The sequence below is a fragment of the Garra rufa genome, chromosome 1, assembly GCF_049309525.1.
Source record: "Garra rufa chromosome 1, GarRuf1.0, whole genome shotgun sequence".
NCBI classification, from domain to species: domain Eukaryota; kingdom Metazoa; phylum Chordata; class Actinopteri; order Cypriniformes; family Cyprinidae; genus Garra; species Garra rufa.
Window position 1 is genome coordinate 108,240,038 of NC_133361.1, and position 12,500 is coordinate 108,252,537.

The 12,500-nt window shown below is 40.8% G+C and overlaps 16 non-coding genes and 1 pseudogene across 16 annotated transcripts; all 17 read right to left on the reverse strand.

Annotated features, from left to right (window-relative positions):
• Positions 1 to 398: 398 nt before the first annotated feature.
• Positions 399 to 517, reverse strand: LOC141306289 (5S ribosomal RNA). Its single transcript, XR_012345254.1, has one exon. It is a non-coding gene; the product is annotated as a 5S ribosomal RNA (ribosomal RNA).
• An 84-nt stretch (positions 518 to 601) lies between these two features.
• On the reverse strand, positions 602 to 720 carry LOC141318312 (5S ribosomal RNA). Its single transcript, XR_012352635.1, has one exon. It is a non-coding gene; the product is annotated as a 5S ribosomal RNA (ribosomal RNA).
• A 753-nt stretch (positions 721 to 1,473) lies between these two features.
• LOC141306300 (5S ribosomal RNA) lies at positions 1,474 to 1,592 on the reverse strand. Its single transcript, XR_012345265.1, has one exon. It is a non-coding gene; the product is annotated as a 5S ribosomal RNA (ribosomal RNA).
• Positions 1,593 to 2,345: 753 nt separating this feature from the next.
• Positions 2,346 to 2,464, reverse strand: LOC141306311 (5S ribosomal RNA). The gene has a single exon (XR_012345276.1). It is a non-coding gene; the product is annotated as a 5S ribosomal RNA (ribosomal RNA).
• Positions 2,465 to 3,217: 753 nt separating this feature from the next.
• On the reverse strand, positions 3,218 to 3,336 carry LOC141306322 (5S ribosomal RNA). Its single transcript, XR_012345287.1, has one exon. It is a non-coding gene; the product is annotated as a 5S ribosomal RNA (ribosomal RNA).
• A 753-nt stretch (positions 3,337 to 4,089) lies between these two features.
• LOC141306344 (5S ribosomal RNA) lies at positions 4,090 to 4,208 on the reverse strand. The gene has a single exon (XR_012345309.1). It is a non-coding gene; the product is annotated as a 5S ribosomal RNA (ribosomal RNA).
• Positions 4,209 to 4,961: 753 nt separating this feature from the next.
• On the reverse strand, positions 4,962 to 5,080 carry LOC141317974 (5S ribosomal RNA). The gene has a single exon (XR_012352319.1). It is a non-coding gene; the product is annotated as a 5S ribosomal RNA (ribosomal RNA).
• A 753-nt stretch (positions 5,081 to 5,833) lies between these two features.
• On the reverse strand, positions 5,834 to 5,952 carry LOC141306355 (5S ribosomal RNA). Its single transcript, XR_012345320.1, has one exon. It is a non-coding gene; the product is annotated as a 5S ribosomal RNA (ribosomal RNA).
• Positions 5,953 to 6,705: 753 nt separating this feature from the next.
• Positions 6,706 to 6,824, reverse strand: LOC141318132 (5S ribosomal RNA). Its single transcript, XR_012352466.1, has one exon. It is a non-coding gene; the product is annotated as a 5S ribosomal RNA (ribosomal RNA).
• Positions 6,825 to 7,577: 753 nt separating this feature from the next.
• On the reverse strand, positions 7,578 to 7,696 carry LOC141318622 (5S ribosomal RNA). The gene has a single exon (XR_012352927.1). It is a non-coding gene; the product is annotated as a 5S ribosomal RNA (ribosomal RNA).
• Positions 7,697 to 7,780: 84 nt separating this feature from the next.
• On the reverse strand, positions 7,781 to 7,899 carry LOC141306366 (5S ribosomal RNA). The gene has a single exon (XR_012345331.1). It is a non-coding gene; the product is annotated as a 5S ribosomal RNA (ribosomal RNA).
• A 753-nt stretch (positions 7,900 to 8,652) lies between these two features.
• On the reverse strand, positions 8,653 to 8,771 carry LOC141306377 (5S ribosomal RNA). The gene has a single exon (XR_012345342.1). It is a non-coding gene; the product is annotated as a 5S ribosomal RNA (ribosomal RNA).
• A 753-nt stretch (positions 8,772 to 9,524) lies between these two features.
• LOC141318677 (5S ribosomal RNA) lies at positions 9,525 to 9,643 on the reverse strand. Its single transcript, XR_012352978.1, has one exon. It is a non-coding gene; the product is annotated as a 5S ribosomal RNA (ribosomal RNA).
• A 753-nt stretch (positions 9,644 to 10,396) lies between these two features.
• Positions 10,397 to 10,515, reverse strand: LOC141346336 (5S ribosomal RNA; annotated as a pseudogene).
• An 84-nt stretch (positions 10,516 to 10,599) lies between these two features.
• LOC141306388 (5S ribosomal RNA) lies at positions 10,600 to 10,718 on the reverse strand. Its single transcript, XR_012345353.1, has one exon. It is a non-coding gene; the product is annotated as a 5S ribosomal RNA (ribosomal RNA).
• Positions 10,719 to 11,471: 753 nt separating this feature from the next.
• LOC141306410 (5S ribosomal RNA) lies at positions 11,472 to 11,590 on the reverse strand. Its single transcript, XR_012345375.1, has one exon. It is a non-coding gene; the product is annotated as a 5S ribosomal RNA (ribosomal RNA).
• Positions 11,591 to 12,343: 753 nt separating this feature from the next.
• LOC141306421 (5S ribosomal RNA) lies at positions 12,344 to 12,462 on the reverse strand. Its single transcript, XR_012345386.1, has one exon. It is a non-coding gene; the product is annotated as a 5S ribosomal RNA (ribosomal RNA).
• Between the last annotated feature and the right edge of the window lie 38 nt (positions 12,463 to 12,500).

The following is a 12,500-nucleotide window of genomic DNA, read 5'->3' on the forward strand; positions in this document are numbered from 1 at the left end:
TCCCAGTGTGTTGATAAGTCCAATGTGAGTGTCCACCGGTGTATATACAATCCACAGAAAGTGTAATCCAAAGTTTGCAGGTGGTGAATGGAAAGGTGAGCTCTAAAATTAGCAACTCCTCAATCCAACAGTTTGGTGACTGTCCTTTGTTTGTCATGCTGCTCTCTTATACAGTTGTACTTCCTGCTTCCTGTCATGTGTCTAGTCACATGGCAGGCCAACCATCCATTTTTTAAAGACACACACTCACTTACAATGTTAAGAGTAATAAAATGGCCTAAAAAACATGTAAAACACTTAAAACTCTATAATACATTTAAATGATTGTAATAAATAGAGCGGTAAAACACGTCTTTCTAAAAGCCAGCATATTATATAAATAGTGAAGAAAAGGCAAAAGCTTACAGCACCTGGTATTCCCAGGCGGTCTCCCATCCAAGTACTAAGCAGGCCCGACGCTGCTTAGCTTCCGAGATCAGACGAGATCGGGCGCTCTCAGCGCGGTATGGCCGTAAGCGAGGGCTGCTCCAAAAAGTGGGCCATTTAAAGATCAGCCTCCGTAAAAGCCAGCATATTATATAAATAGTGAAGAAAAGGCAAAACCTTACAGCACCTGGTATTCCCAGGCGGTCTCCCATCCAAGTACTAAGCAGGCCCGACGCTGCTTAGCTTCCGAGATCAGACGAGATCGGGCGCTCTCAGCGCGGTATGGCCGTAAGCGAGGGCTGCTCCAAACAGTGGGCTATTTAAAGATCAGCCTCCGTAAAAGCCAGCATATTATATAAATAGTGAAGAAAAGGCAAAAGCTTACAGCACCTGGTATTCCCAGGCGGTCTCCCATCCAAGTGTAACAATCGGCCTTATCAGCCGAGTTACAAGACTAAAATGGGATTAGATTTAACTGTGAGAGGTGACTAGTGGTTAAAAGAATGAGACATAAAAGAAGATTGGTTTAAATAGATTTGGTTTATTTACAAGGTTCACATAAAAGACTTTAAAACAACACGATAAAACGAGGTAAACGCTGTTAAAAGAATACAGTTCATTTGTCCATACCCTAAAAACAGTCCAAGAATCCCAGTGTGTTGATAAGTCCAATGTGAGTGTCCACCGGTGTATATACAATCCACAGAAAGTGTAATCCAAAGTTTGCAGGTGGTGAATGGAAAGGTGAGCTCTAAAATTAGCAACTCCTCAATCCAACAGTTTGGTGACTGTCCTTTGTTTGTCATGCTGCTCTCTTATACAGTTGTACTTCCTGCTTCCTGTCATGTGTCTAGTCACATGGCAGGCCAACCATCCATTTTTTAAAGACACACACTCACTTAAAATGTTAAGAGTAATAAAATGGCCTAAAAAACATGTAAAACACTTAAAACTCTATAATACATTTAAATGATTGTAATAAATAGAGCGGTAAAACACGTCTTTCTAAAAGCCAGCATATTATATAAATAGTGAAGAAAAGGCAAAAGCTTACAGCACCTGGTATTCCCAGGCGGTCTCCCATCCAAGTACTAAGCAGGCCCGACGCTGCTTAGCTTCCGAGATCAGACGAGATCGGGCGCTCTCAGCGCGGTATGGCCGTAAGCGAGGGCTGCTCCAAAAAGTGGGCTATTTAAAGATCAGCCTCCGTAAAAGCCAGCATATTATATAAATAGTGAAGAAAAGGCAAAAGCTTACAGCACCTGGTATTCCCAGGCGGTCTCCCATCCAAGTGTAACAATCGGCCTTATCAGCCGAGTTACAAGACTAAAATGGGATCAGATTTAACTGTGAGAGGTGACTAGTGGTTAAAAGAATGAGACATAAAAGAAGATTGGTTTAAATAGATTTGGTTTATTTACAAGGTTCACATAAAAGACTTTAAAACAACACGATAAAACGAGGTAAACGCTGTTAAAAGAATACAGTTCATTTGTCCATACCCTAAAAACAGTCCAAGAATCCCAGTGTGTTGATAAGTCCAATGTGAGTGTCCACCGGTGTATATACAATCCACAGAAAGTGTAATCCAAAGTTTGCAGGTGGTGAATGGAAAGGTGAGCTCTAAAATTAGCAACTCCTCAATCCAACAGTTTGGTGACTGTCCTTTGTTTGTCATGCTGCTCTCTTATACAGTTGTACTTCCTGCTTCCTGTCATGTGTCTAGTCACATGGCAGGCCAACCATCCATTTTTTAAAGACACACACTCACTTAAAATGTTAAGAGTAATAAAATGGCCTAAAAAACATGTAAAACACTTAAAACTCTATAATACATTTAAATGATTGTAATAAATAGAGCGGTAAAACACGTCTTTCTAAAAGCCAGCATATTATATAAATAGTGAAGAAAAGGCAAAAGCTTACAGCACCTGGTATTCCCAGGCGGTCTCCCATCCAAGTACTAAGCAGGCCCGACGCTGCTTAGCTTCCGAGATCAGACGAGATCGGGCGCTCTCAGCGCGGTATGGCCGTAAGCGAGGGCTGCTCCAAAAAGTGGGCCATTTAAAGATCAGCCTCCGTAAAAGCCAGCATATTATATAAATAGTGAAGAAAAGGCAAAAGCATACAGCACCTGGTATTCCCAGGCGGTCTCCCATCCAAGTGTAACAATCGGCCTTATCAGCCGAGTTACAAGACTAAAATGGGATCAGATTTAACTGTGAGAGGTGACTAGTGGTTAAAAGAATGAGACATAAAAGAAGATTGGTTTAAATAGATTTGATTTATTTACAAGGTTCACATAAAAGACTTTAAAACAACACGATAAAACGAGGTAAACGCTGTTAAAAGAATACAGTTCATTTGTCCATACCCTAAAAACAGTCCAAGAATCCCAGTGTGTTGATAAGTCCAATGTGAGTGTCCACCGGTGTATATACAATCCACAGAAAGTGTAATCCAAAGTTTGCAGGTGGTGAATGGAAAGGTGAGCTCTAAAATTAGCAACTCCTCAATCCAACAGTTTGGTGACTGTCCTTTGTTTGTCATGCTGCTCTCTTATACAGTTGTACTTCCTGCTTCCTGTCATGTGTCTAGTCACATGGCAGGCCAACCATCCATTTTTTAAAGACACACACTCACTTAAAATGTTAAGAGTAATAAAATGGCCTAAAAAACATGTAAAACACTTAAAACTCTATAATACATTTAAATGATTGTAATAAATAGAGCGGTAAAACACGTCTTTCTAAAAGCCAGCATATTATATAAATAGTGAAGAAAAGGCAAAAGCTTACAGCACCTGGTATTCCCAGGCGGTCTCCCATCCAAGTACTAAGCAGGCCCGACGCTGCTTAGCTTCCGAGATCAGACGAGATCGGGCGCTCTCAGCGCGGTATGGCCGTAAGCGAGGGCTGCTCCAAAAAGTGGGCTATTTAAAGATCAGCCTCCGTAAAAGCCAGCATATTATATAAATAGTGAAGAAAAGGCAAAAGCTTACAGCACCTGGTATTCCCAGGCGGTCTCCCATCCAAGTGTAACAATCGGCCTTATCAGCCGAGTTACAAGACTAAAATGGGATCAGATTTAACTGTGAGAGGTGACTAGTGGTTAAAAGAATGAGACATAAAAGAAGATTGGTTTAAATAGATTTGGTTTATTTACAAGGTTCACATAAAAGACTTTAAAACAACACGATAAAACGAGGTAAACGCTGTTAAAAGAATACAGTTCATTTGTCCATACCCTAAAAACAGTCCAAGAATCCCAGTGTGTTGATAAGTCCAATGTGAGTGTCCACCGGTGTATATACAATCCACAGAAAGTGTAATCCAAAGTTTGCAGGTGGTGAATGGAAAGGTGAGCTCTAAAATTAGCAACTCCTCAATCCAACAGTTTGGTGACTGTCCTTTGTTTGTCATGCTGCTCTCTTATACAGTTGTACTTCCTGCTTCCTGTCATGTGTCTAGTCACATGGCAGGCCAACCATCCATTTTTTAAAGACACACACTCACTTAAAATGTTAAGAGTAATAAAATGGCCTAAAAAACATGTAAAACACTTAAAACTCTATAATACATTTAAATGATTGTAATAAATAGAGCGGTAAAACACGTCTTTCTAAAAGCCAGCATATTATATAAATAGTGAAGAAAAGGCAAAAGCTTACAGCACCTGGTATTCCCAGGCGGTCTCCCATCCAAGTACTAAGCAGGCCCGACGCTGCTTAGCTTCCGAGATCAGACGAGATCGGGCGCTCTCAGCGCGGTATGGCCGTAAGCGAGGGCTGCTCCAAAAAGTGGGCCATTTAAAGATCAGCCTCCGTAAAAGCCAGCATATTATATAAATAGTGAAGAAAAGGCAAAAGCATACAGCACCTGGTATTCCCAGGCGGTCTCCCATCCAAGTGTAACAATCGGCCTTATCAGCCGAGTTACAAGACTAAAATGGGATCAGATTTAACTGTGAGAGGGGACTAGTGGTTAAAAGAATGAGACATAAAAGAAGATTGGTTTAAATAGATTTGATTTATTTACAAGGTTCACATAAAAGACTTTAAAACAACACGATAAAACGAGGTAAACGCTGTTAAAAGAATACAGTTCATTTGTCCATACCCTAAAAACAGTCCAAGAATCCCAGTGTGTTGATAAGTCCAATGTGAGTGTCCACCGGTGTATATACAATCCACAGAAAGTGTAATCCAAAGTTTGCAGGTGGTGAATGGAAAGGTGAGCTCTAAAATTAGCAACTCCTCAATCCAACAGTTTGGTGACTGTCCTTTGTTTGTCATGCTGCTCTCTTATACAGTTGTACTTCCTGCTTCCTGTCATGTGTCTAGTCACATGGCAGGCCAACCATCCATTTTTTAAAGACACACACTCACTTAAAATGTTAAGAGTAATAAAATGGCCTAAAAAACATGTAAAACACTTAAAACTCTATAATACATTTAAATGATTGTAATAAATAGAGCGGTAAAACACGTCTTTCTAAAAGCCAGCATATTATATAAATAGTGAAGAAAAGGCAAAAGCTTACAGCACCTGGTATTCCCAGGCGGTCTCCCATCCAAGTACTAAGCAGGCCCGACGCTGCTTAGCTTCCAAGATCAGACGAGATCGGGCGCTCTCAGCGCGGTATGGCCGTAAGCGAGGGCTGCTCCAAAAAGTGGGCTATTTAAAGATCAGCCTCCGTAAAAGCCAGCATATTATATAAATAGTGAAGAAAAGGCAAAAGCTTACAGCACCTGGTATTCCCAGGCGGTCTCCCATCCAAGTGTAACAATCGGCCTTATCAGCCGAGTTACAAGACTAAAATGGGATTAGATTTAACTGTGAGAGGTGACTAGTGGTTAAAAGAATGAGACATAAAAGAAGATTGGTTTAAATAGATTTGGTTTATTTACAAGGTTCACAAAAAAGACTTTAAAACAACACGATAAAACGAGGTAAACGCTGTTAAAAGAATACAGTTCATTTGTCCATACCCTAAAAACAGTCCAAGAATCCCAGTGTGTTGATAAGTCCAATGTGAGTGTCCACCGGTGTATATACAATCCACAGAAAGTGTAATCCAAAGTTTGCAGGTGGTGAATGGAAAGGTGAGCTCTAAAATTAGCAACTCCTCAATCCAACAGTTTGGTGACTGTCCTTTGTTTGTCATGCTGCTCTCTTATACAGTTGTACTTCCTGCTTCCTGTCATGTGTCTAGTCACATGGCAGGCCAACCATCCATTTTTTAAAGACACACACTCACTTAAAATGTTAAGAGTAATAAAATGGCCTAAAAAACATGTAAAACACTTAAAACTCTATAATACATTTAAATGATTGTAATAAATAGAGCGGTAAAACACGTCTTTCTAAAAGCCAGCATATTATATAAATAGTGAAGAAAAGGCAAAAGCTTACAGCACCTGGTATTCCCAGGCGGTCTCCCATCCAAGTACTAAGCAGGCCCGACGCTGCTTAGCTTCCGAGATCAGACGAGATCGGGCGCTCTCAGCGCGGTATGGCCGTAAGCGAGGGCTGCTCCAAAAAGTGGGCTATTTAAAGATCAGCCTCCGTAAAAGCCAGCATATTATATAAATAGTGAAGAAAAGGCAAAAGCTTACAGCACCTGGTATTCCCAGGCGGTCTCCCATCCAAGTGTAACAATCGGCCTTATCAGCCGAGTTACAAGACTAAAATGGGATCAGATTTAACTGTGAGAGGTGACTAGTGGTTAAAAGAATGAGACATAAAAGAAGATTGGTTTAAATAGATTTGGTTTATTTACAAGGTTCACATAAAAGACTTTAAAACAACACGATAAAACGAGGTAAACGCTGTTAAAAGAATACAGTTCATTTGTCCATACCCTAAAAACAGTCCAAGAATCCCAGTGTGTTGATAAGTCCAATGTGAGTGTCCACCGGTGTATATACAATCCACAGAAAGTGTAATCCAAAGTTTGCAGGTGGTGAATGGAAAGGTGAGCTCTAAAATTAGCAACTCCTCAATCCAACAGTTTGGTGACTGTCCTTTGTTTGTCATGCTGCTCTCTTATACAGTTGTACTTCCTGCTTCCTGTCATGTGTCTAGTCACATGGCAGGCCAACCATCCATTTTTTAAAGACACACACTCACTTAAAATGTTAAGAGTAATAAAATGGCCTAAAAAACATGTAAAACACTTAAAACTCTATAATACATTTAAATGATTGTAATAAATAGAGCGGTAAAACACGTCTTTCTAAAAGCCAGCATATTATATAAATAGTGAAGAAAAGGCAAAAGCTTACAGCACCTGGTATTCCCAGGCGGTCTCCCATCCAAGTACTAAGCAGGCCCGACGGTGCTTAGCTTCCGAGATCAGACGAGATCGGGCGCTCTCAGCGCGGTATGGCCGTAAGCGAGGTCTGCTCCAAAAAGTGGGCCATTTAAAGATCAGCCTCCGTAAAAGCCAGCATATTATATAAATAGTGAAGAAAAGGCAAAAGCTTACAGCACCTGGTATTCCCAGGCGGTCTCCCATCCAAGTGTAACAATCGGCCTTATCAGCCGAGTTACAAGACTAAAATGGGATCAGATTTAACTGTGAGAGGTGACTAGTGGTTAAAAGAATGAGACATAAAAGAAGATTGGTTTAAATAGATTTGGTTTATTTACAAGGTTCACATAAAAGACTTTAAAACAACACGATAAAACGAGGTAAACGCTGTTAAAAGAATACAGTTCATTTGTCCATACCCTAAAAACAGTCCAAGAATCCCAGTGTGTTGATAAGTCCAATGTGAGTGTCCACCGGTGTATATACAATCCACAGAAAGTGTAATCCAAAGTTTGCAGGTGGTGAATGGAAAGGTGAGCTCTAAAATTAGCAACTCCTCAATCCAACAGTTTGGTGACTGTCCTTTGTTTGTCATGCTGCTCTCTTATACAGTTGTACTTCCTGCTTCCTGTCATGTGTCTAGTCACATGGCAGGCCAACCATCCATTTTTTAAAGACACACACTCACTTAAAATGTTAAGAGTAATAAAATGGCCTAAAAAACATGTAAAACACTTAAAACTCTATAATACATTTAAATGATTGTAATAAATAGAGCGGTAAAACACGTCTTTCTAAAAGCCAGCATATTATATAAATAGTGAAGAAAAGGCAAAAGCTTACAGCACCTGGTATTCCCAGGCGGTCTCTCATCCAAGTACTAAGCAGGCCCGACGCTGCTTAGCTTCCGAGATCAGACGAGATCGGGCGCTCTCAGCGCGGTATGGCCGTAAGCGAGGGCTGCTCCAAAAAGTGGGCCATTTAAAGATCAGCCTCCGTAAAAGCCAGCATATTATATAAATAGTGAAGAAAAGGCAAAAGCTTACAGCACCTGGTATTCCCAGGCGGTCTCCCATCCAAGTACTAAGCAGGCCCGACGCTGCTTAGCTTCCGAGATCAGACGAGATCGGGCGCTCTCAGCGCGGTATGGCCGTAAGCGAAAGCTGCTCCAAAAAGTGGGCTATTTAAAGATCAGCCTCCGTAAAAGCCAGCATATTATATAAATAGTGAAGAAAAGGCAAAAGCTTATAGCACCTGGTATTCCCAGGCGGTCTCCCATCCAAGTGTAACAATCGGCCTTATCAGCCGAGTTACAAGACTAAAATGGGGTCAGATTTAACTGTGAGAGATGACTAGTGGTTAAAAGAATGAGACATAAAAGAAGATTGGTTTAAATAGATTTGGTTTATTTACAAGGTTCACATAAAAGACTTTAAAACAACACGATAAAACGAGGTAAACGCTGTTAAAAGAATACAGTTCATTTGTCCATACCCTAAAAACAGTCCAAGAATCCCAGTGTGTTGATAAGTCCAATGTGAGTGTCCACCGGTGTATATACAATCCACAGAAAGTGTAATCCAAAGTTTGCAGGTGGTGAATGGAAAGGTGAGCTCTAAAATTAGCAACTCCTCAGTCCAACAGTTTGGTGACTGTCCTTTGTTTGTCATGCTGCTCTCTTATACAGTTGTACTTCCTGCTTCCTGTCATGTGTCTAGTCACATGGCAGGCCAACCATCCATTTTTTAAAGACACACACTCACTTAAAATGTTAAGAGTAATAAAATGGCCTAAAAAACATGTAAAACACTTAAAACTCTATAATACATTTAAATGATTGTAATAAATAGAGCGGTAAAACACGTCTTTCTAAAAGCCAGCATATTATATAAATAGTGAAGAAAAGGCAAAAGCTTACAGCACCTGGTATTCCCAGGCGGTCTCCCATCCAAGTACTAAGCAGGCCCGACGCTGCTTAGCTTCCGAGATCAGACGAGATCGGGCGCTCTCAGCGCGGTATGGCCGTAAGCGAGGGCTGCTCCAAAAAGTGGGCCATTTAAAGATCAGCCTCCGTAAAAGCCAGCATATTATATAAATAGTGAAGAAAAGGCAAAAGCTTACAGCACCTGGTATTGCCAGGCGGTCTCCCATCCAAGTGTAACAATCGGCCTTATCAGCCGAGTTACAAGACTAAAATGGGGTCAGATTTAACTGTGAGAGATGACTAGTGGTTAAAAGAATGAGACATAAAAGAAGATTGGTTTAAATAGATTTGGTTTATTTACAAGGTTCACATAAAAGACTTTAAAACAACACGATAAAACGAGGTAAACGCTGTTAAAAGAATACAGTTCATTTGTCCATACCCTAAAAACAGTCCAAGAATCCCAGTGTGTTGATAAGTCCAATGTGAGTGTCCACCGGTGTATATACAATCCACAGAAAGTGTAATCCAAAGTTTGCAGGTGGTGAATGGAAAGGTGAGCTCTAAAATGAGCAACTCCTCAATCCAACAGTTTGGTGACTGTCCTTTGTTTGTCATGCTGCTCTCTTATACAGTTGTACTTCCTGCTTCCTGTCATGTGTCTAGTCACATGGCAGGCCAACCATCCATTTTTTAAAGACACACACTCACTTAAAATGTTAAGAGTAATAAAATGGCCTAAAAAACATGTAAAACACTTAAAACTCTATAATACATTTAAATGATTGTAATAAATAGAGGGGTAAAACACGTCTTTCTAAAAGCCAGCATATTATATAAATAGTGAAGAAAAGGCAAAAGCTTACAGCACCTGGTATTCCCAGGCGGTCTCCCATCCAAGTACTAAGCAGGCCCGACGCTGCTTAGCTTCCGAGATCAGACGAGATCGGGCGCTCTCAGCGCGGTACTGCCGTAAGCGAGGGCTGCTCCAAAAAGTGGGCTATTTAAAGATCAGCCTCCGTAAAAGCCAGCATATTATATAAATAGTGAAGAAAAGGCAAAAGCTTACAGCACCTGGTATTGCCAGGCGGTCTCCCATCCAAGTGTAACAATCGGCCTTATCAGCCGTGTTACAAGACTAAAATGGGGTCAGATTTAACTGTGAGAGATGACTAGTGGTTAAAAGAATGAGACATAAAAGAAGATTGGTTTAAATAGATTTGGTTTATTTACAAGGTTCACATAAAAGACTTTAAAACAACACGATAAAACGAGGTAAACGATGTTAAAAGAATACAGTTCATTTGTCCATACCCTAAAAACAGTCCAAGAATCCCAGTGTGTTGATAAGTCCAATGTGAGTGTCCACCGGTGTATATACAATCCACAGAAAGTGTAATCCAAAGTTTGCAGGTGGTGAATGGAAAGGTGAGCTCTAAAATTAGCAACTCCTCAATCCAACAGTTTGGTGACTGTCCTTTGTTTGTCATGCTGCTCTCTTATACAGTTGTACTTCCTGCTTCCTGTCATGTGTCTAGTCACATGGCAGGCCAACCATCCATTTTTTAAAGACACACACTCACTTAAAATGTTAAGAGTAATAAAATGGCCTAAAAAACATGTAAAACACTTAAAACTCTATAATACATTTAAATGATTGTAATAAATAGAGCGGTAAAACACGTCTTTCTAAAAGCCAGCATATTATATAAATAGTGAAGAAAAGGCAAAAGCTTACAGCACCTGGTATTCCCAGGCGGGCTCCCTTCCAAGTACTAAGCAGGCCCGACGGTGCTTAGCTTCCGAGATCAGACGAGATCGGGCGCTCTCAGCGCTGTATGGCCGTAAGCGAGGGCTGCTCCAAAAAGTGGGCCATTTAAAGATCAGCCTCCGTAAAAGCCAGCATATTATATAAATAGTGAAGAAAAGGCAAAAGCTTACAGCACCTGGTATTCCCAGGCGGTCTCCCATCCAAGTACTAAGCAGGCCCGACGCTGCTTAGCTTCCGAGATCAGACGAGATCGGGCGCTCTCAGCGCGGTATGGCCGTAAGCGAAAGCTGCTCCAAAAAGTGGGCTATTTAAAGATCAGCCTCCGTAAAAGCCAGCATATTATATAAATAGTGAAGAAAAGGCAAAAGCTTATAGCACCTGGTATTCCCAGGCGGTCTCCCATCCAAGTGTAACAATCGGCCTTATCAGCCGAGTTACAAGACTAAAATGGGGTCAGATTTAACTGTGAGAGATGACTAGTGGTTAAAAGAATGAGACATAAAAGAAGATTGGTTTAAATAGATTTGGTTTATTTACAAGGTTCACATAAAAGACTTTAAAACAACACGATAAAACGAGGTAAACGCTGTTAAAAGAATACAGTTCATTTGTCCATACCCTAAAAACAGTCCAAGAATCCCAGTGTGTTGATAAGTCCAATGTGAGTGTCCACCGGTGTATATACAATCCACAGAAAGTGTAATCCAAAGTTTGCAGGTGGTGAATGGAAAGGTGAGCTCTAAAATTAGCAACTCCTCAGTCCAACAGTTTGGTGACTGTCCTTTGTTTGTCATGCTGCTCTCTTATACAGTTGTACTTCCTGCTTCCTGTCATGTGTCTAGTCACATGGCAGGCCAACCATCCATTTTTTAAAGACACACACTCACTTAAAATGTTAAGAGTAATAAAATGGCCTAAAAAACATGTAAAACACTTAAAACTCTATAATACATTTAAATGATTGTAATAAATAGAGCGGTAAAACACGTCTTTCTAAAAGCCAGCATATTATATAAATAGTGAAGAAAAGGCAAAAGCTTACAGCACCTGGTATTCCCAGGCGGTCTCCCATCCAAGTACTAAGCAGGCCCGACGCTGCTTAGCTTCCGAGATCAGACGAGATCGGGCGCTCTCAGCGCGGTATGGCCGTAAGCGAGGGCTGCTCCAAAAAGTGGGCTATTTAAAGATCAGCCTCCGTAAAAGCCAGCATATTATATAAATAGTGAAGAAAAGGCAAAAGCTTACAGCACCTGGTATTCCCAGGCGGTCTCCCATCCAAGTGTAACAATCGGCCTTATCAGCCGAGTTACAAGACTAAAATGGGGTCAGATTTAACTGTGAGAGATGACTAGTGGTTAAAAGAATGAGACATAAAAGAAGATTGGTTTAAATAGATTTGGTTTATTTACAAGGTTCACATAAAAGACTTTAAAACAACACGATAAAAAGAGGTAAACGCTGTTAAAAGAATACAGTTCATTTGTCCATACCCTAAAAACAGTCCAAGAATCCCAGTGTGTTGATAAGTCCAATGTGAGTGTCCACCGGTGTATATACAATCCACAGAAAGTGTAATCCAAAGTTTGCAGGTGGTGAATGGAAAGGTGAGCTCTAAAATTAGCAACTCCTCAATCCAACAGTTTGGTGACTGTCCTTTGTTTGTCATGCTGCTCTCTTATACAGTTGTACTTCCTGCTTCCTGTCATGTGTCTAGTCACATGGCAGGCCAACCATCCATTTTTTAAAGACACACACTCACTTAAAATGTTAAGAGTAATAAAATGGCCTAAAAAACATGTAAAACACTTAAAACTCTATAATACATTTAAATGATTGTAATAAATAGAGCGGTAAAACACGTCTTTCTAAAAGCCAGCATATTATATAAATAGTGAAGAAAAGGCAAAAGCTTACAGCACCTGGTATTCCCAGGCGGTCTCCCATCCAAGTACTAAGCAGGCCCGACGCTGCTTAGCTTCCGAGATCAGACGAGATCGGGCGCTCTCAGCGCGGTATGGCCGTAAGCGAGGGCTGCTCCAAAAAGTGGGCCATTTAAAGATCAGC